Here is a 24,634-nt window from a genome sequence, read left to right as displayed (position 1 = left end):
ACAAAATCCACCAATGGAGATGCCGGGGATTGAACCCGGGGCCTCACACATGCGAAGCGTGCGCTCTACCACTGAGCTACATCCCCTGGCCTGATGCTGCCCCTGCCTCTGTCTCTCAGGAGGTTCATTGCCCAATACTGTGGAAACCGTATGTAGCGACAAGGCAGTGTGCAATAACAACGCATTTTCAGGGAACTGCACAAGTTGCCAGTGATTAAAAGCAGGAAGTTTTCAACAGCTCCAACGTTGCTTAAACGCCTTCTTAGAGGCATAGATTTCACGGAACAACTGCAGAAGAAAAGCAGTATGGGCAGGAGTGTAAAAGCCAAAAGTGGAAATAGTGCTTGGAAAAATGAGCACAGATGGCACGAGACAGCAGAGAAATGACTGTCCCGCAAAGATGCTTACCGAGAAAAAGGAGTGAATGCTCTTGCTACTCCCATAAACAATATCGGCCATCTTGTTTTTTGTTAAAACATGTCTATTCAAGAGGCGCCTGCTCGTTTCTTTCATCAGCTTCAGGTGCTACACCAAATTGTTAGCGCTATGATGATTCAAAATCCAAACTTTACAAACTGTCTGTAATGCGACAATAAGATTTCTCCAAAAAAAGAAATGAATGAAACGGTTGTACGTTTGAAAGTGTTGGCTATGGTAGAAGCTACTGCGTGAAAAGACATACAGATGCTCTTGCTTGACGCCCGTACCTGCCATAAGCCAAGAGTGCACTTGTCAAGTGAGCAGCAATTCCAAAGGCCAATGTGTTTTAAAAGGAAGCCTTTCAACGGAAGATCTGCGTAAATTTCTACGCGGTGAGGGACAGCAAGTGATTTAAACTAGGTGCACAAAATCCACCAATGGAGATGCCGGGGATTGAACCCGGGGCCTCACACATGCGAAGCGTGCGCTCTACCACTGAGCTACATCCCCACTCAAGATACTGTTTGCTGGGGGCCAGAAACATTTTTGAAAAGCGACCCAGAAGGTGTGCGCATTAAGCAGATAAGTAGTTTGTGAATTTTGGGGCTTTTTAACCAGGGGCAGAGAAGGCGGTGATGGATTGAAGCTCATTGTGCTTTACATATCAAACAAGATTTGCTGTTCTTTTGACTTGAGGAATGGATTATATTGACCGTCGGTGGAAACACATTGAAGTGTTGGGCCGATGGGAAACAGAATGGTTTTCTTCAGGTATCCAAAAGATGTGAATGGAGATCTGGGGATTGAACCCGGGGCCTCACACATGCAAAGCATGCGCTCTACCACTGAGCTACATCCCCTGGCCTGATGCTGCCCCTGCCTCTGTCTCTCAGGAGGTTCATTGCCCAATACTGTGGAAACAGTATGTAGCGACAAGGCAGTGTGCAATAACAACGCATTTTCAGGGAACTGCACAAGTTGCCAGTGATTAAAAGCAGGAAGTTTTCAACAGCTCCAACGTTGCTTAAACGCCTTCTTAGAGGCATAGATTTCACGGAACAACTGCAGAAGAAAAGCAGTATGGGCAGGAGTGTAAAAGCCAAAAGTGGAAATAGTGCTTGGAAAAATGAGCACAGATGGCACGAGACAGCAGAGAAATGACTGTCCCGCAAAGATGCTTACCGAGAAAAAGGAGTGAATGCTCTTGCTACTCCCATAAACAATATCGGCCATCTTGTTTTTTGTTAAAACATGTCTATTCAAGAGGCGCCTGCTCGTTTCTTTCATCAGCTTCAGGTGCTACACCAAATTGTTAGCGCTATGATGATTCAAAATCCAAACTTTACAAACTGTCTGTAATGCGACAATAAGATTTCTCCAAAAAAAGAAATGAATGAAACGGTTGTACGTTTGAAAGTGTTGGCTATGGTAGAAGCTACTGCGTGAAAAGACATACAGATGCTCTTGCTTGACGCCCGTACCTGCCATAAGCCAAGAGTGCACTTGTCAAGTGAGCAGCAATTCCAAAGGCCAATGTGTTTTAAAAGGAAGCCTTTCAACGGAAGATCTGCGTAAATTTCTACACGGTGAGGGACAGCAAGTGATTTAAACTAGGTGCACAAAATCCACCAATGGAGATGCCGGGGATTGAACCCGGGGCCTCACACATGCGAAGCGTGCGCTCTACCACTGAGCTACATCCCCACACAAGATACCGTTTGCTGGGGGCCAGAAACATTTTTGAAAAGCGACCCAGAAGGTGTGCGCATTAAGCAGATAAGTAGTTTGTGAATTTTGGGGCTTTTTAACCAGGGGCAGAGAAGGCGGTGATGGATTGAAGCTCATTGTGCTTTACATATCAAACAAGATTTGCTGTTCTTTTGACTTGAGGAATGGATTATATTGACCGTCGGTGGAAACACATTGAAGTGTTGGGCCGATGGGAAACAGAATGGTTTTCTTCAGGTATCCAAAAGATGTGAATGGAGATGCCGGGGATTGAACCCAGGGCCTCACACATGCAAAGCGTGCGCTCTACCACTGAGCTACATCCCCTGGCCTGATGCTGCCCCTGCCTCTGTCTCTCAGGAGGTTCATTGCCCAATACTGTGGAAACAGTATGTAGCGACAAGGCAGTGTGCAATAACAACGCATTTTCAGGGAACTGCACAAGTTGCCAGTGATTAAAAGCAGGAAGTTTTCAACAGCTCCAACGTTGCTTAAACGCCTTCTTAGAGGCATAGATTTCACGGAACAACTGCAGAAGAAAAGCAGTATGGGCAGGAGTGTAAAAGCCAAAAGTGGAAATAGTGCTTGGAAAAATGAGCACAGATGGCACGAGACAGCAGAGAAATGACTGTCCCGCAAAGATGCTTACCGAGAAAAAGAAGTGAATGCTCTTGCTACTCCCATAAACAATATCGGCCATCTTGTTTTTTGTTAAAACATGTCTATTCAAGAGGCGCCTGCTCGTTTCTTTCATCAGCTTCAGGTGCTACACCAAATTGTTAGCGCTATGATGATTCAAAATCCAAACTTTACAAACTGTCTGTAATGCGACAATAAGATTTCTCCAAAAAAAGAAATGAATGAAACGGTTGTACGTTTGAAAGTGTTGGCTATGGTAGAAGCTACTGCGTGAAAAGACATACAGATGCTCTTGCTTGACGCCCGTACCTGCCATAAGCCAAGAGTGCACTTGTCAAGTGAGCAGCAATTCCAAAGGCCAATGTGTTTTAAAAGGAAGCCTTTCAACGGAAGATCTGCGTAAATTTCTACACGGTGAGGGACAGCAAGTGATTTAAACTAGGTGCACAAAATCCACCAATGGAGATGCCGGGGATTGAACCCGGGGCCTCACACATGCGAAGCGTGCGCTCTACCACTGAGCTACATCCCCTGGCCTGATGCTGCCCCTGCCTCTGTCTCTCAGGAGGTTCATTGCCCAATACTGTGGAAACCGTATGTAGCGACAAGGCAGTGTGCAATAACAACGCATTTTCAGGGAACTGCACAAGTTGCCAGTGATTAAAAGCAGGAAGTTTTCAACAGCTCCAACGTTGCTTAAACGCCTTCTTAGAGGCATAGATTTCACGGAACAACTGCAGAAGAAAAGCAGTATGGGCAGGAGTGTAAAAGCCAAAAGTGGAAATAGTGCTTGGAAAAATGAGCACAGATGGCACGAGACAGCAGAGAAATGACTGTCCCGCAAAGATGCTTACCGAGAAAAAGGAGTGAATGCTCTTGCTACTCCCATAAACAATATCGGCCATCTTGTTTTTTGTTAAAACATGTCTATTCAAGAGGCGCCTGCTCGTTTCTTTCATCAGCTTCAGGTGCTACACCAAATTGTTAGCGCTATGATGATTCAAAATCCAAACTTTACAAACTGTCTGTAATGCGACAATAAGATTTCTCCAAAAAAAGAAATGAATGAAACGGTTGTACGTTTGAAAGTGTTGGCTATGGTAGAAGCTACTGCGTGAAAAGACATACAGATGCTCTTGCTTGACGCCCGTACCTGCCATAAGCCAAGAGTGCACTTGTCAAGTGAGCAGCAATTCCAAAGGCCAATGTGTTTTAAAAGGAAGCCTTTCAACGGAAGATCTGCGTAAATTTCTACGCGGTGAGGGACAGCAAGTGATTTAAACTAGGTGCACAAAATCCACCAATGGAGATGCCGGGGATTGAACCCGGGGCCTCACACATGCGAAGCGTGCGCTCTACCACTGAGCTACATCCCCACACAAGATACTGTTTGCTGGGGGCCAGAAACATTTTTGAAAAGCGACCCAGAAGGTGTGCGCATTAAGCAGATAAGTAGTTTGTGAATTTTGGGGCTTTTTAACCAGGGGCAGAGAAGGCGGTGATGGATTGAAGCTCATTGTGCTTTACATATCAAACAAGATTTGCTGTTCTTTTGACTTGAGGAATGGATTATATTGACCGTCGGTGGAAACACATTGAAGTGTTGGGCCGATGGGAAACAGAATGGTTTTCTTCAGGTATCCAAAAGATGTGAATGGAGATCTGGGGATTGAACCCGGGGCCTCACACATGCAAAGCATGCGCTCTACCACTGAGCTACATCCCCTGGCCTGATGCTGCCCCTGCCTCTGTCTCTCAGGAGGTTCATTGCCCAATACTGTGGAAACAGTATGTAGCGACAAGGCAGTGTGCAATAACAACGCATTTTCAGGGAACTGCACAAGTTGCCAGTGATTAAAAGCAGGAAGTTTTCAACAGCTCCAACGTTGCTTAAACGCCTTCTTAGAGGCATAGATTTCACGGAACAACTGCAGAAGAAAAGCAGTATGGGCAGGAGTGTAAAAGCCAAAAGTGGAAATAGTGCTTGGAAAAATGAGCACAGATGGCACGAGACAGCAGAGAAATGACTGTCCCGCAAAGATGCTTACCGAGAAAAAGGAGTGAATGCTCTTGCTACTCCCATAAACAATATCGGCCATCTTGTTTTTTGTTAAAACATGTCTATTCAAGAGGCGCCTGCTCGTTTCTTTCATCAGCTTCAGGTGCTACACCAAATTGTTAGCGCTATGATGATTCAAAATCCAAACTTTACAAACTGTCTGTAATGCGACAATAAGATTTCTCCAAAAAAAGAAATGAATGAAACGGTTGTACGTTTGAAAGTGTTGGCTATGGTAGAAGCTACTGCGTGAAAAGACATACAGATGCTCTTGCTTGACGCCCGTACCTGCCATAAGCCAAGAGTGCACTTGTCAAGTGAGCAGCAATTCCAAAGGCCAATGTGTTTTAAAAGGAAGCCTTTCAACGGAAGATCTGCGTAAATTTCTACACGGTGAGGGACAGCAAGTGATTTAAACTAGGTGCACAAAATCCACCAATGGAGATGCCGGGGATTGAACCGGGGGCCTCACACATGCGAAGCGTGCGCTCTACCACTGAGCTACATCCCCACACAAGATACCGTTTGCTGGGGGCCAGAAACATTTTTGAAAAGCGACCCAGAAGGTGTGCGCATTAAGCAGATAAGTAGTTTGTGAATTTTGGGGCTTTTTAACCAGGGGCAGAGAAGGCGGTGATGGATTGAAGCTCATTGTGCTTTACATATCAAACAAGATTTGCTGTTCTTTTGACTTGAGGAATGGATTATATTGACCGTCGGTGGAAACACATTGAAGTGTTGGGCCGATGGGAAACAGAATGGTTTTCTTCAGGTATCCAAAAGATGTGAATGGAGATGCCGGGGATTGAACCCGGGGCCTCACACATGCAAAGCGTGCGCTCTACCACTGAGCTACATCCCCTGGCCTGATGCTGCCCCTGCCTCTGTCTCTCAGGAGGTTCATTGCCCAATACTGTGGAAACAGTATGTAGCGACAAGGCAGTGTGCAATAACAACGCATTTTCAGGGAACTGCACAAGTTGCCAGTGATTAAAAGCAGGAAGTTTTCAACAGCTCCAACGTTGCTTAAACGCCTTCTTAGAGGCATAGATTTCACGGAACAACTGCAGAAGAAAAGCAGTATGGGCAGGAGTGTAAAAGCCAAAAGTGGAAATAGTGCTTGGAAAAATGAGCACAGATGGCACGAGACAGCAGAGAAATGACTGTCCCGCAAAGATGCTTACCGAGAAAAAGAAGTGAATGCTCTTGCTACTCCCATAAACAATATCGGCCATCTTGTTTTTTGTTAAAACATGTCTATTCAAGAGGCGCCTGCTCGTTTCTTTCATCAGCTTCAGGTGCTACACCAAATTGTTAGCGCTATGATGATTCAAAATCCAAACTTTACAAACTGTCTGTAATGCGACAATAAGATTTCTCCAAAAAAAGAAATGAATGAAACGGTTGTACGTTTGAAAGTGTTGGCTATGGTAGAAGCTACTGCGTGAAAAGACATACAGATGCTCTTGCTTGACGCCCGTACCTGCCATAAGCCAAGAGTGCACTTGTCAAGTGAGCAGCAATTCCAAAGGCCAATGTGTTTTAAAAGGAAGCCTTTCAACGGAAGATCTGCGTAAATTTCTACACGGTGAGGGACAGCAAGTGATTTAAACTAGGTGCACAAAATCCACCAATGGAGATGCCGGGGATTGAACCCGGGGCCTCACACATGCGAAGCGTGCGCTCTACCACTGAGCTACATCCCCTGGCCTGATGCTGCCCCTGCCTCTGTCTCTCAGGAGGTTCATTGCCCAATACTGTGGAAACCGTATGTAGCGACAAGGCAGTGTGCAATAACAACGCATTTTCAGGGAACTGCACAAGTTGCCAGTGATTAAAAGCAGGAAGTTTTCAACAGCTCCAACGTTGCTTAAACGCCTTCTTAGAGGCATAGATTTCACGGAACAACTGCAGAAGAAAAGCAGTATGGGCAGGAGTGTAAAAGCCAAAAGTGGAAATAGTGCTTGGAAAAATGAGCACAGATGGCACGAGACAGCAGAGAAATGACTGTCCCGCAAAGATGCTTACCGAGAAAAAGGAGTGAATGCTCTTGCTACTCCCATAAACAATATCGGCCATCTTGTTTTTTGTTAAAACATGTCTATTCAAGAGGCGCCTGCTCGTTTCTTTCATCAGCTTCAGGTGCTACACCAAATTGTTAGCGCTATGATGATTCAAAATCCAAACTTTACAAACTGTCTGTAATGCGACAATAAGATTTCTCCAAAAAAAGAAATGAATGAAACGGTTGTACGTTTGAAAGTGTTGGCTATGGTAGAAGCTACTGCGTGAAAAGACATACAGATGCTCTTGCTTGACGCCCGTACCTGCCATAAGCCAAGAGTGCACTTGTCAAGTGAGCAGCAATTCCAAAGGCCAATGTGTTTTAAAAGGAAGCCTTTCAACGGAAGATCTGCGTAAATTTCTACACGGTGAGGGACAGCAAGTGATTTAAACTAGGTGCACAAAATCCACCAATGGAGATGCCGGGGATTGAACCCGGGGCCTCACACATGCGAAGCGTGCGCTCTACCACTGAGCTACATCCCCACACAAGATACTGTTTGCTGGGGGCCAGAAACATTTTTGAAAAGCGACCCAGAAGGTGTGCGCATTAAGCAGATAAGTAGTTTGTGAATTTTGGGGCTTTTTAACCAGGGGCAGAGAAGGCGGTGATGGATTGAAGCTCATTGTGCTTTACATATCAAACAAGATTTGCTGTTCTTTTGACTTGAGGAATGGATTATATTGACCGTCGGTGGAAACACATTGAAGTGTTGGGCCGATGGGAAACAGAATGGTTTTCTTCAGGTATCCAAAAGATGTGAATGGAGATGCCGGGGATTGAACCCGGGGCCTCACACATGCAAAGCGTGCGCTCTACCACTGAGCTACATCCCCTGGCCTGATGCTGCCCCTGCCTCTGTCTCTCAGGAGGTTCATTGCCCAATACTGTGGAAACCGTATGTAGCGACAAGGCAGTGTGCAATAACAACGCATTTTCAGGGAACTGCACAAGTTGCCAGTGATTAAAAGCAGGAAGTTTTCAACAGCTCCAACGTTGCTTAAACGCCTTCTTAGAGGCATAGATTTCACGGAACAACTGCAGAAGAAAAGCAGTATGGGCAGGAGTGTAAAAGCCAAAAGTGGAAATAGTGCTTGGAAAAATGAGCACAGATGGCACGAGACAGCAGAGAAATGACTGTCCCGCAAAGATGCTTACCGAGAAAAAGGAGTGAATGCTCTTGCTACTCCCATAAACAATATCGGCCATCTTGTTTTTTGTTAAAACATGTCTATTCAAGAGGCGCCTGCTCGTTTCTTTCATCAGCTTCAGGTGCTACACCAAATTGTTAGCGCTATGATGATTCAAAATCCAAACTTTACAAACTGTCTGTAATGCGACAATAAGATTTCTCCAAAAAAAGAAATGAATGAAACGGTTGTACGTTTGAAAGTGTTGGCTATGGTAGAAGCTACTGCGTGAAAAGACATACAGATGCTCTTGCTTGACGCCCGTACCTGCCATAAGCCAAGAGTGCACTTGTCAAGTGAGCAGCAATTCCAAAGGCCAATGTGTTTTAAAAGGAAGCCTTTCAACGGAAGATCTGCGTAAATTTCTACGCGGTGAGGGACAGCAAGTGATTTAAACTAGGTGCACAAAATCCACCAATGGAGATGCCGGGGATTGAACCCGGGGCCTCACACATGCGAAGCGTGCGCTCTACCACTGAGCTACATCCCCACACAAGATACCGTTTGCTGGGGGCCAGAAACATTTTTGAAAAGCGACCCAGAAGGTGTGCGCATTAAGCAGATAAGTAGTTTGTGAATTTTGGGGCTTTTTAACCAGGGGCAGAGAAGGCGGTGATGGATTGAAGCTCATTGTGCTTTACATATCAAACAAGATTTGCTGTTCTTTTGACTTGAGGAATGGATTATATTGACCGTCGGTGGAAACACATTGAAGTGTTGGGCCGATGGGAAACAGAATGGTTTTCTTCAGGTATCCAAAAGATGTGAATGGAGATGCCGGGGATTGAACCCGGGGCCTCACACATGCAAAGCGTGCGCTCTACCACTGAGCTACATCCCCTGGCCTGATGCTGCCCCTGCCTCTGTCTCTCAGGAGGTTCATTGCCCAATACTGTGGAAACCGTATGTAGCGACAAGGCAGTGTGCAATAACAACGCATTTTCAGGGAACTGCACAAGTTGCCAGTGATTAAAAGCAGGAAGTTTTCAACAGCTCCAACGTTGCTTAAACGCCTTCTTAGAGGCATAGATTTCACGGAACAACTGCAGAAGAAAAGCAGTATGGGCAGGAGTGTAAAAGCCAAAAGTGGAAATAGTGCTTGGAAAAATGAGCACAGATGGCACGAGACAGCAGAGAAATGACTGTCCCGCAAAGATGCTTACCGAGAAAAAGGAGTGAATGCTCTTGCTACTCCCATAAACAATATCGGCCATCTTGTTTTTTGTTAAAACATGTCTATTCAAGAGGCGCCTGCTCGTTTCTTTCATCAGCTTCAGGTGCTACACCAAATTGTTAGCGCTATGATGATTCAAAATCCAAACTTTACAAACTGTCTGTAATGCGACAATAAGATTTCTCCAAAAAAAGAAATGAATGAAACGGTTGTACGTTTGAAAGTGTTGGCTATGGTAGAAGCTACTGCGTGAAAAGACATACAGATGCTCTTGCTTGACGCCCGTACCTGCCATAAGCCAAGAGTGCACTTGTCAAGTGAGCAGCAATTCCAAAGGCCAATGTGTTTTAAAAGGAAGCCTTTCAACGGAAGATCTGCGTAAATTTCTACACGGTGAGGGACAGCAAGTGATTTAAACTAGGTGCACAAAATCCACCAATGGAGATGCCGGGGATTGAACCCGGGGCCTCACACATGCGAAGCGTGCGCTCTACCACTGAGCTACATCCCCACACAAGATACCGTTTGCTGGGGGCCAGAAACATTTTTGAAAAGCGACCCAGAAGGTGTGCGCATTAAGCAGATAAGTAGTTTGTGAATTTTGGGGCTTTTTAACCAGGGGCAGAGAAGGCGGTGATGGATTGAAGCTCATTGTGCTTTACATATCAAACAAGATTTGCTGTTCTTTTGACTTGAGGAATGGATTATATTGACCGTCGGTGGAAACACATTGAAGTGTTGGGCCGATGGGAAACAGAATGGTTTTCTTCAGGTATCCAAAAGATGTGAATGGAGATGCCGGGGATTGAACCCGGGGCCTCACACATGCAAAGCGTGCGCTCTACCACTGAGCTACATCCCCTGGCCTGATGCTGCCCCTGCCTCTGTCTCTCAGGAGGTTCATTGCCCAATACTGTGGAAACAGTATGTAGCGACAAGGCAGTGTGCAATAACAACGCATTTTCAGGGAACTGCACAAGTTGCCAGTGATTAAAAGCAGGAAGTTTTCAACAGCTCCAACGTTGCTTAAACGCCTTCTTAGAGGCATAGATTTCACGGAACAACTGCAGAAGAAAAGCAGTATGGGCAGGAGTGTAAAAGCCAAAAGTGGAAATAGTGCTTGGAAAAATGAGCACAGATGGCACGAGACAGCAGAGAAATGACTGTCCCGCAAAGATGCTTACCAAGAAAAAGGAGTGAATGCTCTTGCTACTCCCATAAACAATATCGGCCATCTTGTTTTTTGTTAAAACATGTCTATTCAAGAGGCGCCTGCTCGTTTCTTTCATCAGCTTCAGGTGCTACACCAAATTGTTAGCGCTATGATGATTCAAAATCCAAACTTTACAAACTGTCTGTAATGCGACAATAAGATTTCTCCAAAAAAAGAAATGAATGAAACGGTTGTACGTTTGAAAGTGTTGGCTATGGTAGAAGCTACTGCGTGAAAAGACATACAGATGCTCTTGCTTGACGCCCGTACCTGCCATAAGCCAAGAGTGCACTTGTCAAGTGAGCAGCAATTCCAAAGGCCAATGTGTTTTAAAAGGAAGCCTTTCAACGGAAGATCTGCGTAAATTTCTACACGGTGAGGGACAGCAAGTGATTTAAACTAGGTGCACAAAATCCACCAATGGAGATGCCGGGGATTGAACCCGGGGCCTCACACATGCGAAGCGTGCGCTCTACCACTGAGCTACATCCCCACACAAGATACCGTTTGCTGGGGGCCAGAAACATTTTTGAAAAGCGACCCAGAAGGTGTGCGCATTAAGCAGATAAGTAGTTTGTGAATTTTGGGGCTTTTTAACCAGGGGCAGAGAAGGCGGTGATGGATTGAAGCTCATTGTGCTTTACATATCAAACAAGATTTGCTGTTCTTTTGACTTGAGGAATGGATTATATTGACCGTCGGTGGAAACACATTGAAGTGTTGGGCCGATGGGAAACAGAATGGTTTTCTTCAGGTATCCAAAAGATGTGAATGGAGATGCCGGGGATTGAACCCGGGGCCTCACACATGCAAAGCGTGCGCTCTACCACTGAGCTACATCCCCTGGCCTGATGCTGCCCCTGCCTCTGTCTCTCAGGAGGTTCATTGCCCAATACTGTGGAAACCGTATGTAGCGACAAGGCAGTGTGCAATAACAACGCATTTTCAGGGAACTGCACAAGTTGCCAGTGATTAAAAGCAGGAAGTTTTCAACAGCTCCAACGTTGCTTAAACGCCTTCTTAGAGGCATAGATTTCACGGAACAACTGCAGAAGAAAAGCAGTATGGGCAGGAGTGTAAAAGCCAAAAGTGGAAATAGTGCTTGGAAAAATGAGCACAGATGGCACGAGACAGCAGAGAAATGACTGTCCCGCAAAGATGCTTACCGAGAAAAAGGAGTGAATGCTCTTGCTACTCCCATAAACAATATCGGCCATCTTGTTTTTTGTTAAAACATGTCTATTCAAGAGGCGCCTGCTCGTTTCTTTCATCAGCTTCAGGTGCTACACCAAATTGTTAGCGCTATGATGATTCAAAATCCAAACTTTACAAACTGTCTGTAATGCGACAATAAGATTTCTCCAAAAAAAGAAATGAATGAAACGGTTGTACGTTTGAAAGTGTTGGCTATGGTAGAAGCTACTGCGTGAAAAGACATACAGATGCTCTTGCTTGACGCCCGTACCTGCCATAAGCCAAGAGTGCACTTGTCAAGTGAGCAGCAATTCCAAAGGCCAATGTGTTTTAAAAGGAAGCCTTTCAACGGAAGATCTGCGTAAATTTCTACACGGTGAGGGACAGCAAGTGATTTAAACTAGGTGCACAAAATCCACCAATGGAGATGCCGGGGATTGAACCCGGGGCCTCACACATGCGAAGCGTGCGCTCTACCACTGAGCTACATCCCCACACAAGATACTGTTTGCTGGGGGCCAGAAACATTTTTGAAAAGCGACCCAGAAGGTGTGCGCATTAAGCAGATAAGTAGTTTGTGAATTTTGGGGCTTTTTAACCAGGGGCAGAGAAGGCGGTGATGGATTGAAGCTCATTGTGCTTTACATATCAAACAAGATTTGCTGTTCTTTTGACTTGAGGAATGGATTATATTGACCGTCGGTGGAAACACATTGAAGTGTTGGGCCGATGGGAAACAGAATGGTTTTCTTCAGGTATCCAAAAGATGTGAATGGAGATGCCGGGGATTGAACCCGGGGCCTCACACATGCAAAGCGTGCGCTCTACCACTGAGCTACATCCCCTGGCCTGATGCTGCCCCTGCCTCTGTCTCTCAGGAGGTTCATTGCCCAATACTGTGGAAACCGTATGTAGCGACAAGGCAGTGTGCAATAACAACGCATTTTCAGGGAACTGCACAAGTTGCCAGTGATTAAAAGCAGGAAGTTTTCAACAGCTCCAACGTTGCTTAAACGCCTTCTTAGAGGCATAGATTTCACGGAACAACTGCAGAAGAAAAGCAGTATGGGCAGGAGTGTAAAAGCCAAAAGTGGAAATAGTGCTTGGAAAAATGAGCACAGATGGCACGAGACAGCAGAGAAATGACTGTCCCGCAAAGATGCTTACCGAGAAAAAGGAGTGAATGCTCTTGCTACTCCCATAAACAATATCGGCCATCTTGTTTTTTGTTAAAACATGTCTATTCAAGAGGCGCCTGCTCGTTTCTTTCATCAGCTTCAGGTGCTACACCAAATTGTTAGCGCTATGATGATTCAAAATCCAAACTTTACAAACTGTCTGTAATGCGACAATAAGATTTCTCCAAAAAAAGAAATGAATGAAACGGTTGTACGTTTGAAAGTGTTGGCTATGGTAGAAGCTACTGCGTGAAAAGACATACAGATGCTCTTGCTTGACGCCCGTACCTGCCATAAGCCAAGAGTGCACTTGTCAAGTGAGCAGCAATTCCAAAGGCCAATGTGTTTTAAAAGGAAGCCTTTCAACGGAAGATCTGCGTAAATTTCTACGCGGTGAGGGACAGCAAGTGATTTAAACTAGGTGCACAAAATCCACCAATGGAGATGCCGGGGATTGAACCCGGGGCCTCACACATGCGAAGCGTGCGCTCTACCACTGAGCTACATCCCCACACAAGATACCGTTTGCTGGGGGCCAGAAACATTTTTGAAAAGCGACCCAGAAGGTGTGCGCATTAAGCAGATAAGTAGTTTGTGAATTTTGGGGCTTTTTAACCGGGGGCAGAGAAGGCGGTGATGGATTGAAGCTCATTGTGCTTTACATATCAAACAAGATTTGCTGTTCTTTTGACTTGAGGAATGGATTATATTGACCGTCGGTGGAAACACATTGAAGTGTTGGGCCGATGGGAAACAGAATGGTTTTCTTCAGGTATCCAAAAGATGTGAATGGAGATGCCGGGGATTGAACCCGGGGCCTCACACATGCAAAGCGTGCGCTCTACCACTGAGCTACATCCCCTGGCCTGATGCTGCCCCTGCCTCTGTCTCTCAGGAGGTTCATTGCCCAATACTGTGGAAACCGTATGTAGCGACAAGGCAGTGTGCAATAACAACGCATTTTCAGGGAACTGCACAAGTTGCCAGTGATTAAAAGCAGGAAGTTTTCAACAGCTCCAACGTTGCTTAAACGCCTTCTTAGAGGCATAGATTTCACGGAACAACTGCAGAAGAAAAGCAGTATGGGCAGGAGTGTAAAAGCCAAAAGTGGAAATAGTGCTTGGAAAAATGAGCACAGATGGCACGAGACAGCAGAGAAATGACTGTCCCGCAAAGATGCTTACCGAGAAAAAGGAGTGAATGCTCTTGCTACTCCCATAAACAATATCGGCCATCTTGTTTTTTGTTAAAACATGTCTATTCAAGAGGCGCCTGCTCGTTTCTTTCATCAGCTTCAGGTGCTACACCAAATTGTTAGCGCTATGATGATTCAAAATCCAAACTTTACAAACTGTCTGTAATGCGACAATAAGATTTCTCCAAAAAAAGAAATGAATGAAACGGTTGTACGTTTGAAAGTGTTGGCTATGGTAGAAGCTACTGCGTGAAAAGACATACAGATGCTCTTGCTTGACGCCCGTACCTGCCATAAGCCAAGAGTGCACTTGTCAAGTGAGCAGCAATTCCAAAGGCCAATGTGTTTTAAAAGGAAGCCTTTCAACGGAAGATCTGCGTAAATTTCTACACGGTGAGGGACAGCAAGTGATTTAAACTAGGTGCACAAAATCCACCAATGGAGATGCCGGGGATTGAACCCGGGGCCTCACACATGCGAAGCGTGCGCTCTACCACTGAGCTACATCCCCACACAAGATACCGTTTGCTGGGGGCCAGAAACATTTTTGAAAAGCGACCCAGAAGGTGTGCGCATTAAGCAGATAAGTAGTTTGTGAATTTTGGGGCTTTTTAACCAGGGGCAGAGAAGGCGGTGATGGATTGAAGCTCATTGTGCTTTACATATCAAACAAGATTTGCTGTTCTTTTGACTTGAGGAATGGATTATATTGACCGTCGGTGGAAACACATTGAAGTGTTGGGCCGATGGGAAACAGAATGGTTTTCTTCAGGTATCCAAAAGATGTGAATGGAGATGCCGGGGATTGAACCCGGGGCCTCACACATGCAAAGCGTGCGCTCTACCACTGAGCTACATCCCCTGGCCTGATGCTGCCCCTGCCTCTGTCTCTCAGGAGGTTCATTGCCCAATACTGTGGAAACAGTATGTAGCGACAAGGCAGTGTGCAATAACAACGCATTTTCAGGGAACTGCACAAGTTGCCAGTGATTAAAAGCAGGAAGTTTTCAACAGCTCCAACGTTGCTTAAACGCCTTCTTAGAGGCATAGATTTCACGGAACAACTGCAGAAGAAAAGCAGTATGGGCAGGAGTGTAAAAGCCAAAAGTGGAAATAGTGCTTGGAAAAATGAGCACAGATGGCACGAGACAGCAGAGAAATGACTGTCCCGCAAAGATGCTTACCAAGAAAAAGGAGTGAATGCTCTTGCTACTCCCATAAACAATATCGGCCATCTTGTTTTTTGTTAAAACATGTCTATTCAAGAGGCGCCTGCTCGTTTCTTTCATCAGCTTCAGGTGCTACACCAAATTGTTAGCGCTATGATGATTCAAAATCCAAACTTTACAAACTGTCTGTAATGCGACAATAAGATTTCTCCAAAAAAAGAAATGAATGAAACGGTTGTACGTTTGAAAGTGTTGGCTATGGTAGAAGCTACTGCGTGAAAAGACATACAGATGCTCTTGCTTGACGCCCGTACCTGCCATAAGCCAAGAGTGCACTTGTCAAGTGAGCAGCAATTCCAAAGGCCAATGTGTTTTAAAAGGAAGCCTTTCAACGGAAGATCTGCGTAAATTTCTACACGGTGAGGGACAGCAAGTGATTTAAACTAGGTGCACAAAATCCACCAATGGAGATGCCGGGGATTGAACCCGGGGCCTCACACATGCGAAGCGTGCGCTCTACCACTGAGCTACATCCCCACACAAGATACCGTTTGCTGGGGGCCAGAAACATTTTTGAAAAGCGACCCAGAAGGTGTGCGCATTAAGCAGATAAGTAGTTTGTGAATTTTGGGGCTTTTTAACCAGGGGCAGAGAAGGCGGTGATGGATTGAAGCTCATTGTGCTTTACATATCAAACAAGATTTGCTGTTCTTTTGACTTGAGGAATGGATTATATTGACCGTCGGTGGAAACACATTGAAGTGTTGGGCCGATGGGAAACAGAATGGTTTTCTTCAGGTATCCAAAAGATGTGAATGGAGATGCCGGGGATTGAACCCGGGGCCTCACACATGCAAAGCGTGCGCTCTACCACTGAGCTACATCCCCTGGCCTGATGCTGCCCCTGCCTCTGTCTCTCAGGAGGTTCATTGCCCAATACTGTGGAAACCGTATGTAGCGACAAGGCAGTGTGCAATAACAACGCATTTTCAGGGAACTGCACAAGTTGCCAGTGATTAAAAGCAGGAAGTTTTCAACAGCTCCAACGTTGCTTAAACGCCTTCTTAGAGGCATAGATTTCACGGAACAACTGCAGAAGAAAAGCAGTATGGGCAGGAGTGTAAAAGCCAAAAGTGGAAATAGTGCTTGGAAAAATGAGCACAGATGGCACGAGACAGCAGAGAAATGACTGTCCCGCAAAGATGCTTACCGAGAAAAAGGAGTGAATGCTCTTGCTACTCCCATAAACAATATCGGCCATCTTGTTTTTTGTTAAAACATGTCTATTCAAGAGGCGCCTGCTCGTTTCTTTCATCAGCTTCAGGTGCTACACCAAATTGTTAGCGCTATGATGATTCAAAATCCAAACTTTACAAACTGTCTGTAATGCGACAATAAGATTTCTCCAAAAAAAGAAATGAATGAAACGGTTGTACGTTTGAAAGTGTTGGCTATGGTAGAAGCTACTGCGTGAAAAGACATACAGATGCTCTTGCTTGACGCCCGTACCTGCCATAAGCCAAGAGTGCACTTGTCAAGTGAGCAGCAATTCCAAAGGCCAATGTGTTTTAAAAGGAAGCCTTTCAACGGAAGATCTGCGTAAATTTCTACACGGTGAGGGACAGCAAGTGATTTAAACTAGGTGCACAAAATCCACCAATGGAGATGCCGGGGATTGAACCCGGGGCCTCACACATGCGAAGCGTGCGCTCTACCACTGAGCTACATCCCCACACAAGATACTGTTTGCTGGGGGCCAGAAACATTTTTGAAAAGCAACCCAGAAGGTGTGCGCATTAAGCAGATAAGTAGTTTGTGAATTTTGGGGCTTTTTAACCAGGGGCAGAGAAGGCGGTGATGGATTGAAGCTCATTGTGCTTTACATATCAAACAAGATTTGCTGTTCTTTTGACTTGAGGAATGGATTATATTGACCGTCGGTGGAAACACATTGAAGTGTTGGGCCGATGGGAAACAGAATGGTTTTCTTCAGGTATCCAAAAGATGTGAATGGAGATGCCGGGGATTGAACCCGGGGCCTCACACATGCAAAGCGTGCGCTCTACCACTGAGCTACATCCCCTGGCCTGATGCTGCCCCTGCCTCTGTCTCTCAGGAGGTTCATTGCCCAATACTGTGGAAACAGTATGTAGCGACAAGGCAGTGTGCAATAACAACGCATTTTCAGGGAACTGCACAAGTTGCCAGTGATTAAAAGCAGGAAGTTTTCAACAGCTCCAACGTTGCTTAAACGCCTTCTTAGAGGCATAGATTTCACGGAACAACTGCAGAAGAAAAGCAGTATGGGCAGGAGTGTAAAAGCCAAAAGTGGAAATAGTGCTTGGAAAAATGAGCACAGATGGCACGAGACAGCAGAGAAATGACTGTCCCGCAAAGATGCTTACCGAGAAAAAGGAGTGAATGCTCTTGCTACTCCCATAAACAATATCGGCCATCTTGTTTTTTGTTAAAACATGTCTATTCAAGAGGCGCCTGCTCGTTTCTTTCATCAGCTTCAGGTGCTACACCAAATTGTTAGCGCTATGATGATTCAAAATCCAAACTTTACAAACTGTCTGTAATGCGACAATAAGATTTCTCCAAAAAAAGAAATGAATGAAACGGTTGTACGTTTGAAAGTGTTGGCTATGGTAGAAGCTACTGCGTGAAAAGACATACAGATGCTCTTGCTTGACGCCCGTACCTGCCATAAGCCAAGAGTGCACTTGTCAAGTGAGCAGCAATTCCAAAGGCCAATGTGTTTTAAAAGGAAGCCTTTCAACGGAAGATCTGCGTAAATTTCTACACGGTGAGGGACAGCAAGTGATTTAAACTAGGTGCACAAAATCCACCAATGGAGATGCCGGGGATTGAACCCGGGGCCTCACACATGCGAAGCGTGCGCTCTACCACTGAGCTACATCCCCACACAAGATACCGTTTGCTGGGGGCCAGAAACATTTTTGAAAAGCGACCCAGAAGGTGTGCGCATTAAGCAGATAAGTAGTTTGTGAATTTTGGGGCTTTTTAACCAGGGGCAGAGAAGGCGGTGATGGATTGAAGCTCATTGTGCTTTACATATCAAACAAGATTTGCTGTTCTTTTGACTTGAGGAATGGATTATATTGACCGTCGATGGAAACACATTGAAGTGTTGGGCCGATGGGAAACAGAATGGTTTTCTTCAGGTATCCAAAAGATGTGAATGGAGATGCCGGGGATTGAACCCGGGGCCTCACACATGCAAAGCGTGCGCTCTACCACTGAGCTACATCCCCTGGCCTGATGCTGCCCCTGCCTCTGTCTCTCAGGAGGTTCATTGCCCAATACTGTGGAAACAGTATGTAGCGACAAGGCAGTGTGCAATAACAACGCATTTTCAGGGAACTGCACAAGTTGCCAGTGATTAAAAGCAGGAAGTTTTCAACAGCTCCAACGTTGCTTAAACGCCTTCTTAGAGGCATAGATTTCACGGAACAACTGCAGAAGAAAAGCAGTATGGGCAGGAGTGTAAAAGCCAAAAGTGGAAATAGTGCTTGGAAAAATGAGCACAGATGGCACGAGACAGCAGAGAAATGACTGTCCCGCAAAGATGCTTACCGAGAAAAAGGAGTGAATGCTCTTGCTACTCCCATAAACAATATCGGCCATCTTGTTTTTTGTTAAAACATGTCTATTCAAGAGGCGCCTGCTCGTTTCTTTCATCAGCTTCAGGTGCTACACCAAATTGTTAGCGCTATGATGATTCAAAATCCAAACTTTACAAACTGTCTGTAATGCGACAATAAGATTTCTCCAAAAAAAGAAATAAATGAAACGGTTGTACGTTTGAAAGTGTTGGCTATGGTAGAAGCTACTGCGTGAAAAGACATACAGATGCTCTTGCTTGACGCCCGTACCTGCCATAAGCCAACAGTGCACTTGTCAAGTGAGCAGCAATTCCAAAGGCCAATGTGTTTTAAAAGGAAGCCTTTCAACGGAAGATCTGCGTAAATTTCTACACGGTGAGGGACAGCAAGTGATTTAAACTAGGTGCACAAAATCCACCAATGGAGATGCCGGGGATTGAACCCGGGGCCTCACACATGCGAAGCGTGCGCTCTACCACTGAGCTACATCCCCACACAAGATACTGTTTGCTGGGGGCCAGAAACATTTTTGAAAAGCGACCCAGAAGGTGTGCGCATTAAGCAGATAAGTAGTTTGTGAATTTTGGAGCTTTTTAACCAGGGGCAGAGAAGGCGGTGATGGATTGAAGCTCATTGTGCTTTACATATCAAACAAGATTTGCTGTTCTTTTGACTTGAGGAATGGATTATATTGACCGTCGGTGGAAACACATTGAAGTGTTGGGCCGATGGGAAACAGAATGGTTTTCTTCAGGTATCCAAAAGATGTGAATGGAGATGCCGGGGATTGAACCCGGGGCCTCACACATGCAAAGCGTGCGCTCTACCACTGAGCTACATCCCCTGGCCTGATGCTGCCCCTGCCTCTGTCTCTCAGGAGGTTCATTGCCCAATACTGTGGAAACAGTATGTAGCGACAAGGCAGTGTGCAATAACAACGCATTTTCAGGGAACTGCACAAGTTGCCAGTGATTAAAAGCAGGAAGTTTTCAACAGCTCCAACGTTGCTTAAACGCCTTCTTAGAGGCATAGATTTCACGGAACAACTGCAGAAGAAAAGCAGTATGGGCAGGAGTGTAAAAGCCAAAAGTGGAAATAGTGCTTGGAAAAATGAGCACAGATGGCACGAGACAGCAGAGAAATGACTGTCCCGCAAAGATGCTTACCGAGAAAAAGGAGTGAATGCTCTTGCTACTCCCATAAACAATATCGGCCATCTTGTTTTTTGTTAAAACATGTCTATTCAAGAGGCGCCTGCTCGTTTCTTTCATCAGCTTCAGGTGCTACACCAAATTGTTAGCGCTATGATGATTCAAAATCCAAACTTTACAAACTGTCTGTAATGCGACAATAAGATTTCTCCAAAAAAAGAAATGAATGAAACGGTTGTACGTTTGAAAGTGTTGGCTATGGTAGAAGCTACTGCGTGAAAAGACATACAGATGCTCTTGCTTGACGCCCGTACCTGCCATAAGCCAAGAGTGCACTTGTCAAGTGAGCAGCAATTCCAAAGGCCAATGTGTTTTAAAAGGAAGCCTTTCAACGGAAGATCTGCGTAAATTTCTACACGGTGAGGGACAGCAAGTGATTTAAACTAGGTGCACAAAATCCACCAATGGAGATGCCGGGGATTGAACCCGGGGCCTCACACATGCGAAGCGTGCGCTCTACCACTGAGCTACATCCCCACACAAGATACTGTTTGCTGGGGGCCAGAAACATTTTTGAAAAGCGACCCAGAAGGTGTGCGCATTAAGCAGATAAGTAGTTTGTGAATTTTGGGGCTTTTTAACCAGGGGCAGAGAAGGCGGTGATGGATTGAAGCTCATTGTGCTTTACATATCAAACAAGATTTGCTGTTCTTTTGACTTGAGGAATGGATTATATTGACCGTCGATGGAAACACATTGAAGTGTTGGGCCGATGGGAAACAGAATGGTTTTCTTCAGGTATCCAAAAGATGTGAATGGAGATGCCGGGGATTGAACCCGGGGCCTCACACATGCAAAGCGTGCGCTCTACCACTGAGCTACATCCCCTGGCCTGATGCTGCCCCTGCCTCTGTCTCTCAGGAGGTTCATTGCCCAATACTGTGGAAACAGTATGTAGCGACAAGGCAGTGTGCAATAACAACGCATTTTCAGGGAACTGCACAAGTTGCCAGTGATTAAAAGCAGGAAGTTTTCAACAGCTCCAACGTTGCTTAAACGCCTTCTTAGAGGCATAGATTTCACGGAACAACTGCAGAAGAAAAGCAGTATGGGCAGGAGTGTAAAAGCCAAAAGTGGAAATAGTGCTTGGAAAAATGAGCACAGATGGCACGAGACAGCAGAGAAATGACTGTCCCGCAAAGATGCTTACCGAGAAAAAGGAGTGAATGCTCTTGCTACTCCCATAAACAATATCGGCCATCTTGTTTTTTGTTAAAACATGTCTATTCAAGAGGCGCCTGCTCGTTTCTTTCATCAGCTTCAGGTGCTACACCAAATTGTTAGCGCTATGATGATTCAAAATCCAAACTTTACAAACTGTCTGTAATGCGACAATAAGATTTCTCCAAAAAAAGAAATAAATGAAACGGTTGTACGTTTGAAAGTGTTGGCTATGGTAGAAGCTACTGCGTGAAAAGACATACAGATGCTCTTGCTTGACGCCCGTACCTGCCATAAGCCAACAGTGCACTTGTCAAGTGAGCAGCAATTCCAAAGGCCAATGTGTTTTAAAAGGAAGCCTTTCAACGGAAGATCTGCGTAAATTTCTACACGGTGAGGGACAGCAAGTGATTTAAACTAGGTGCACAAAATCCACCAATGGAGATGCCGGGGATTGAACCCGGGGCCTCACACATGCGAAGCGTGCGCTCTACCACTGAGCTACATCCCCACACAAGATACTGTTTGCTGGGGGCCAGAAACATTTTTGAAAAGCGACCCAGAAGGTGTGCGCATTAAGCAGATAAGTAGTTTGTGAATTTTGGAGCTTTTTAACCAGGGGCAGAGAAGGCGGTGATGGATTGAAGCTCATTGTGCTTTACATATCAAACAAGATTTGCTGTTCTTTTGACTTGAGGAATGGATTATATTGACCGTCGGTGGAAACACATTGAAGTGTTGGGCCGATGGGAAACAGAATGGTTTTCTTCAGGTATCCAAAAGATGTGAATGGAGATGCCGGGGATTGAACCCGGGGCCTCACACATGCAAAGCGTGCGCTCTACCACTGAGCTACATCCCCTGGCCTGATGCTGCCCCTGCCTCTGTCTCTCAGGAGGTTCATTGCCCAATACTGTGGAAACAGTATGTAGCGACAAGGCAGTGTGCAATAACAACGCATTTTCAGGGAACTGCACAAGTTGCCAGTGATTAAAAGCAGGAAGTTTTCAACAGCTCCAACGTTGCTTAAACGCCTTCTTAGAGGCATAGATTTCACGGAACAACTGCAGAAGAAAAGCAGTATGGGCAGGAGTGTAAAAGCCAAAAGTGGAAATAGTGCTTGGAAAAATGAGCACAGATGGCACGAGACAGCAGAGAAATGACTGTCCCGCAAAGATGCTTACCGAGAAAAAGGAGTGAATGCTCTTGCTACTCCCATAAACAATATCGGCCATCTTGTTTTTTGTTAAAACATGTCTATTCAAGAGGCGCCTGCTCGTTTCTTTCATCAGCTTCAGGTGCTACACCAAATTGTTAGCGCTATGATGATTCAAAATCCAAACTTTACAAACTGTCTGTAATGCGACAATAAGATTTCTCCAAAAAAAGAAATGAATGAAACGGTTGTACGTTTGAAAGTGTTGGCTATGGTAGAAGCTACTGCGTGAAAAGACATACAGATGCTCTTGCTTGACGCCCGTACCTGCCATAAGCCAAGAGTGCACTTGTCAAGTGAGCAGCAATTCCAAAGGCCAATGTGTTTTAAAAGGAAGCCTTTCAACGGAAGATCTGCGTAAATTTCTACACGGTGAGGGACAGCAAGTGATTTAAACTAGGTGCACAAAATCCACCAATGGAGATGCCGGGGATTGAACCCGGGGCCTCACACATGCGAAGCGTGCGCTCTACCACTGAGCTACATCCCCACACAAGATACCGTTTGCTGGGGGCCAGAAACATTTTTGAAAAGCGACCCAGAAGGTGTGCGCATTAAGCAGATAAGTAGTTTGTGAATTTTGGGGCTTTTTAACCAGGGGCAGAGAAGGCGGTGATGGATTGAAGCTCATTGTGCTTTACATATCAAACAAGATTTGCTGTTCTTTTGACTTGAGGAATGGATTATATTGACCGTCGGTGGAAACACATTGAAGTGTTGGGCCGATGGGAAACAGAATGGTTTTCTTCAGGTATCCAAAAGATGTGAATGGAGATGCCGGGGATTGAACCCGGGGCCTCACACATGCAAAGCGTGCGCTCTACCACTGAGCTACATCCCCTGGCCTGATGCTGCCCCTGCCTCTGTCTCTCAGGAGGTTCATTGCCCAATACTGTGGAAACCGTATGTAGCGACAAGGCAGTGTGCAATAACAATGCATTTTCAGGGAACTGCACAAGTTGCCAGTGATTAAAAGCAGGAAGTTTTCAACAGCTCCAACGTTGCTTAAACGCCTTCTTAGAGGCATAGATTTCACGGAACAACTGCAGAAGAAAAGCAGTATGGGCAGGAGTGTAAAAGCCAAAAGTGGAAATAGTGCTTGGAAAAATGAGCACAGATGGCACGAAACAGCAGAGAAATGACTGTCCCGCAAAGATGCTTACCGAGAAAAAGGAGTGAATGCTCTTGCTACTCCCATAAACAATATCGGCCATCTTGTTTTTTGTTAAAACATGTCTATTCAAGAGGCGCCTGCTCGTTTCTTTCATCAGCTTCAGGTGCTACACCAAATTGTTAGCGCTATGATGATTCAAAATCCAAACTTTACAAACTGTCTGTAATGCGACAATAAGATTTCTCCAAAAAAAGAAATGAATGAAACGGTTGTACGTTTGAAAGTGTTGGCTATGGTAGAAGCTACTGCGTGAAAAGACATACAGATGCTCTTGCTTGACGCCCGTACCTGCCATAAGCCAAGAGTGCACTTGTCAAGTGAGCAGCAATTCCAAAGGCCAATGTGTTTTAAAAGGAAGCCTTTCAACGGAAGATCTGCGTAAATTTCTACGCGGTGAGGGACAGCAAGTGATTTAAACTAGGTGCACAAAATCCACCAATGGAGATGCCGGGGATTGAACCCGGGGCCTCACACATGCGAAGCGTGCGCTCTACCACTGAGCTACATCCCCACACAAGATTCCGTTTGCTGGGGGCCAGAAACATTTTTGAAAAGCGACCCAGAAGGTGTGCGCATTAAGCAGATAAGTAGTTTGTGAATTTTGGGGCTTTTTAACCAGGGGCAGAGAAGGCGGTGATGGATTGAAGCTCATTGTGCTTTACATATCAAACAAGATTTGCTGTTCTTTTGACTTGAGGAATGGATTATATTGACCGTCGGTGGAAACACATTGAAGTGTTGGGCCGATGGGAAACAGAATGGTTTTCTTCAGGTATCCAAAAGATGTGAATGGAGATGCCGGGGATTGAACCCGGGGCCTCACACATGCAAAGCGTGCGCTCTACCACTGAGCTACATCCCCTGGCCTGATGCTGCCCCTGCCTCTGTCTCTCAGGAGGTTCATTGCCCAATACTGTGGAAACAGTATGTAGCGACAAGGCAGTGTGCAATAACAACGCATTTTCAGGGAACTGCACAAGTTGCCAGTGATTAAAAGCAGGAAGTTTTCAACAGCTCCA

General features: G+C 45.4%; 39 non-coding genes across 39 annotated transcripts; all 39 read right to left on the bottom strand.

The window, feature by feature from the left end:
- Window positions 1-14: 14 nt before the first annotated feature.
- TRNAA-CGC (transfer RNA alanine (anticodon CGC)) lies at window positions 15-86 on the bottom strand. The gene has a single exon. It is a non-coding gene; the product is annotated as a tRNA-Ala (tRNA).
- Window positions 87-858: 772 nt separating this feature from the next.
- On the bottom strand, window positions 859-930 carry TRNAA-CGC (transfer RNA alanine (anticodon CGC)). Its single transcript has one exon. It is a non-coding gene; the product is annotated as a tRNA-Ala (tRNA).
- Window positions 931-2,052: 1,122 nt separating this feature from the next.
- TRNAA-CGC (transfer RNA alanine (anticodon CGC)) lies at window positions 2,053-2,124 on the bottom strand. The gene has a single exon. It is a non-coding gene; the product is annotated as a tRNA-Ala (tRNA).
- Window positions 2,125-2,403: 279 nt separating this feature from the next.
- On the bottom strand, window positions 2,404-2,475 carry TRNAA-UGC (transfer RNA alanine (anticodon UGC)). The gene has a single exon. It is a non-coding gene; the product is annotated as a tRNA-Ala (tRNA).
- A 772-nt stretch (window positions 2,476-3,247) lies between these two features.
- TRNAA-CGC (transfer RNA alanine (anticodon CGC)) lies at window positions 3,248-3,319 on the bottom strand. Its single transcript has one exon. It is a non-coding gene; the product is annotated as a tRNA-Ala (tRNA).
- A 772-nt stretch (window positions 3,320-4,091) lies between these two features.
- TRNAA-CGC (transfer RNA alanine (anticodon CGC)) lies at window positions 4,092-4,163 on the bottom strand. Its single transcript has one exon. It is a non-coding gene; the product is annotated as a tRNA-Ala (tRNA).
- A 1,122-nt stretch (window positions 4,164-5,285) lies between these two features.
- TRNAA-CGC (transfer RNA alanine (anticodon CGC)) lies at window positions 5,286-5,357 on the bottom strand. Its single transcript has one exon. It is a non-coding gene; the product is annotated as a tRNA-Ala (tRNA).
- A 279-nt stretch (window positions 5,358-5,636) lies between these two features.
- TRNAA-UGC (transfer RNA alanine (anticodon UGC)) lies at window positions 5,637-5,708 on the bottom strand. Its single transcript has one exon. It is a non-coding gene; the product is annotated as a tRNA-Ala (tRNA).
- A 772-nt stretch (window positions 5,709-6,480) lies between these two features.
- TRNAA-CGC (transfer RNA alanine (anticodon CGC)) lies at window positions 6,481-6,552 on the bottom strand. Its single transcript has one exon. It is a non-coding gene; the product is annotated as a tRNA-Ala (tRNA).
- A 772-nt stretch (window positions 6,553-7,324) lies between these two features.
- Window positions 7,325-7,396, bottom strand: TRNAA-CGC (transfer RNA alanine (anticodon CGC)). Its single transcript has one exon. It is a non-coding gene; the product is annotated as a tRNA-Ala (tRNA).
- A 279-nt stretch (window positions 7,397-7,675) lies between these two features.
- On the bottom strand, window positions 7,676-7,747 carry TRNAA-UGC (transfer RNA alanine (anticodon UGC)). The gene has a single exon. It is a non-coding gene; the product is annotated as a tRNA-Ala (tRNA).
- Window positions 7,748-8,519: 772 nt separating this feature from the next.
- On the bottom strand, window positions 8,520-8,591 carry TRNAA-CGC (transfer RNA alanine (anticodon CGC)). Its single transcript has one exon. It is a non-coding gene; the product is annotated as a tRNA-Ala (tRNA).
- A 279-nt stretch (window positions 8,592-8,870) lies between these two features.
- On the bottom strand, window positions 8,871-8,942 carry TRNAA-UGC (transfer RNA alanine (anticodon UGC)). Its single transcript has one exon. It is a non-coding gene; the product is annotated as a tRNA-Ala (tRNA).
- Window positions 8,943-9,714: 772 nt separating this feature from the next.
- On the bottom strand, window positions 9,715-9,786 carry TRNAA-CGC (transfer RNA alanine (anticodon CGC)). The gene has a single exon. It is a non-coding gene; the product is annotated as a tRNA-Ala (tRNA).
- A 279-nt stretch (window positions 9,787-10,065) lies between these two features.
- Window positions 10,066-10,137, bottom strand: TRNAA-UGC (transfer RNA alanine (anticodon UGC)). The gene has a single exon. It is a non-coding gene; the product is annotated as a tRNA-Ala (tRNA).
- Window positions 10,138-10,909: 772 nt separating this feature from the next.
- On the bottom strand, window positions 10,910-10,981 carry TRNAA-CGC (transfer RNA alanine (anticodon CGC)). The gene has a single exon. It is a non-coding gene; the product is annotated as a tRNA-Ala (tRNA).
- A 279-nt stretch (window positions 10,982-11,260) lies between these two features.
- On the bottom strand, window positions 11,261-11,332 carry TRNAA-UGC (transfer RNA alanine (anticodon UGC)). The gene has a single exon. It is a non-coding gene; the product is annotated as a tRNA-Ala (tRNA).
- A 772-nt stretch (window positions 11,333-12,104) lies between these two features.
- On the bottom strand, window positions 12,105-12,176 carry TRNAA-CGC (transfer RNA alanine (anticodon CGC)). Its single transcript has one exon. It is a non-coding gene; the product is annotated as a tRNA-Ala (tRNA).
- A 279-nt stretch (window positions 12,177-12,455) lies between these two features.
- Window positions 12,456-12,527, bottom strand: TRNAA-UGC (transfer RNA alanine (anticodon UGC)). Its single transcript has one exon. It is a non-coding gene; the product is annotated as a tRNA-Ala (tRNA).
- Window positions 12,528-13,299: 772 nt separating this feature from the next.
- On the bottom strand, window positions 13,300-13,371 carry TRNAA-CGC (transfer RNA alanine (anticodon CGC)). Its single transcript has one exon. It is a non-coding gene; the product is annotated as a tRNA-Ala (tRNA).
- A 279-nt stretch (window positions 13,372-13,650) lies between these two features.
- Window positions 13,651-13,722, bottom strand: TRNAA-UGC (transfer RNA alanine (anticodon UGC)). The gene has a single exon. It is a non-coding gene; the product is annotated as a tRNA-Ala (tRNA).
- Window positions 13,723-14,494: 772 nt separating this feature from the next.
- Window positions 14,495-14,566, bottom strand: TRNAA-CGC (transfer RNA alanine (anticodon CGC)). Its single transcript has one exon. It is a non-coding gene; the product is annotated as a tRNA-Ala (tRNA).
- Window positions 14,567-14,845: 279 nt separating this feature from the next.
- Window positions 14,846-14,917, bottom strand: TRNAA-UGC (transfer RNA alanine (anticodon UGC)). The gene has a single exon. It is a non-coding gene; the product is annotated as a tRNA-Ala (tRNA).
- Window positions 14,918-15,689: 772 nt separating this feature from the next.
- TRNAA-CGC (transfer RNA alanine (anticodon CGC)) lies at window positions 15,690-15,761 on the bottom strand. Its single transcript has one exon. It is a non-coding gene; the product is annotated as a tRNA-Ala (tRNA).
- A 279-nt stretch (window positions 15,762-16,040) lies between these two features.
- Window positions 16,041-16,112, bottom strand: TRNAA-UGC (transfer RNA alanine (anticodon UGC)). Its single transcript has one exon. It is a non-coding gene; the product is annotated as a tRNA-Ala (tRNA).
- Window positions 16,113-16,884: 772 nt separating this feature from the next.
- Window positions 16,885-16,956, bottom strand: TRNAA-CGC (transfer RNA alanine (anticodon CGC)). The gene has a single exon. It is a non-coding gene; the product is annotated as a tRNA-Ala (tRNA).
- Window positions 16,957-17,235: 279 nt separating this feature from the next.
- On the bottom strand, window positions 17,236-17,307 carry TRNAA-UGC (transfer RNA alanine (anticodon UGC)). The gene has a single exon. It is a non-coding gene; the product is annotated as a tRNA-Ala (tRNA).
- A 772-nt stretch (window positions 17,308-18,079) lies between these two features.
- Window positions 18,080-18,151, bottom strand: TRNAA-CGC (transfer RNA alanine (anticodon CGC)). The gene has a single exon. It is a non-coding gene; the product is annotated as a tRNA-Ala (tRNA).
- A 279-nt stretch (window positions 18,152-18,430) lies between these two features.
- Window positions 18,431-18,502, bottom strand: TRNAA-UGC (transfer RNA alanine (anticodon UGC)). The gene has a single exon. It is a non-coding gene; the product is annotated as a tRNA-Ala (tRNA).
- A 772-nt stretch (window positions 18,503-19,274) lies between these two features.
- On the bottom strand, window positions 19,275-19,346 carry TRNAA-CGC (transfer RNA alanine (anticodon CGC)). The gene has a single exon. It is a non-coding gene; the product is annotated as a tRNA-Ala (tRNA).
- A 279-nt stretch (window positions 19,347-19,625) lies between these two features.
- On the bottom strand, window positions 19,626-19,697 carry TRNAA-UGC (transfer RNA alanine (anticodon UGC)). Its single transcript has one exon. It is a non-coding gene; the product is annotated as a tRNA-Ala (tRNA).
- Window positions 19,698-20,469: 772 nt separating this feature from the next.
- TRNAA-CGC (transfer RNA alanine (anticodon CGC)) lies at window positions 20,470-20,541 on the bottom strand. The gene has a single exon. It is a non-coding gene; the product is annotated as a tRNA-Ala (tRNA).
- A 279-nt stretch (window positions 20,542-20,820) lies between these two features.
- On the bottom strand, window positions 20,821-20,892 carry TRNAA-UGC (transfer RNA alanine (anticodon UGC)). Its single transcript has one exon. It is a non-coding gene; the product is annotated as a tRNA-Ala (tRNA).
- Window positions 20,893-21,664: 772 nt separating this feature from the next.
- Window positions 21,665-21,736, bottom strand: TRNAA-CGC (transfer RNA alanine (anticodon CGC)). The gene has a single exon. It is a non-coding gene; the product is annotated as a tRNA-Ala (tRNA).
- A 279-nt stretch (window positions 21,737-22,015) lies between these two features.
- TRNAA-UGC (transfer RNA alanine (anticodon UGC)) lies at window positions 22,016-22,087 on the bottom strand. Its single transcript has one exon. It is a non-coding gene; the product is annotated as a tRNA-Ala (tRNA).
- A 772-nt stretch (window positions 22,088-22,859) lies between these two features.
- TRNAA-CGC (transfer RNA alanine (anticodon CGC)) lies at window positions 22,860-22,931 on the bottom strand. The gene has a single exon. It is a non-coding gene; the product is annotated as a tRNA-Ala (tRNA).
- A 279-nt stretch (window positions 22,932-23,210) lies between these two features.
- TRNAA-UGC (transfer RNA alanine (anticodon UGC)) lies at window positions 23,211-23,282 on the bottom strand. Its single transcript has one exon. It is a non-coding gene; the product is annotated as a tRNA-Ala (tRNA).
- Window positions 23,283-24,054: 772 nt separating this feature from the next.
- TRNAA-CGC (transfer RNA alanine (anticodon CGC)) lies at window positions 24,055-24,126 on the bottom strand. Its single transcript has one exon. It is a non-coding gene; the product is annotated as a tRNA-Ala (tRNA).
- A 279-nt stretch (window positions 24,127-24,405) lies between these two features.
- On the bottom strand, window positions 24,406-24,477 carry TRNAA-UGC (transfer RNA alanine (anticodon UGC)). The gene has a single exon. It is a non-coding gene; the product is annotated as a tRNA-Ala (tRNA).
- Between the last annotated feature and the right edge of the window lie 157 nt (window positions 24,478-24,634).

This window comes from Engystomops pustulosus, chromosome 1 (genome assembly GCF_040894005.1).
Source record: "Engystomops pustulosus chromosome 1, aEngPut4.maternal, whole genome shotgun sequence".
NCBI lineage: Eukaryota > Metazoa > Chordata > Amphibia > Anura > Leptodactylidae > Engystomops > Engystomops pustulosus.
Note: the sequence above shows the minus strand (reverse complement) of the source record. Positions and strands in the feature narration are given on the sequence as shown.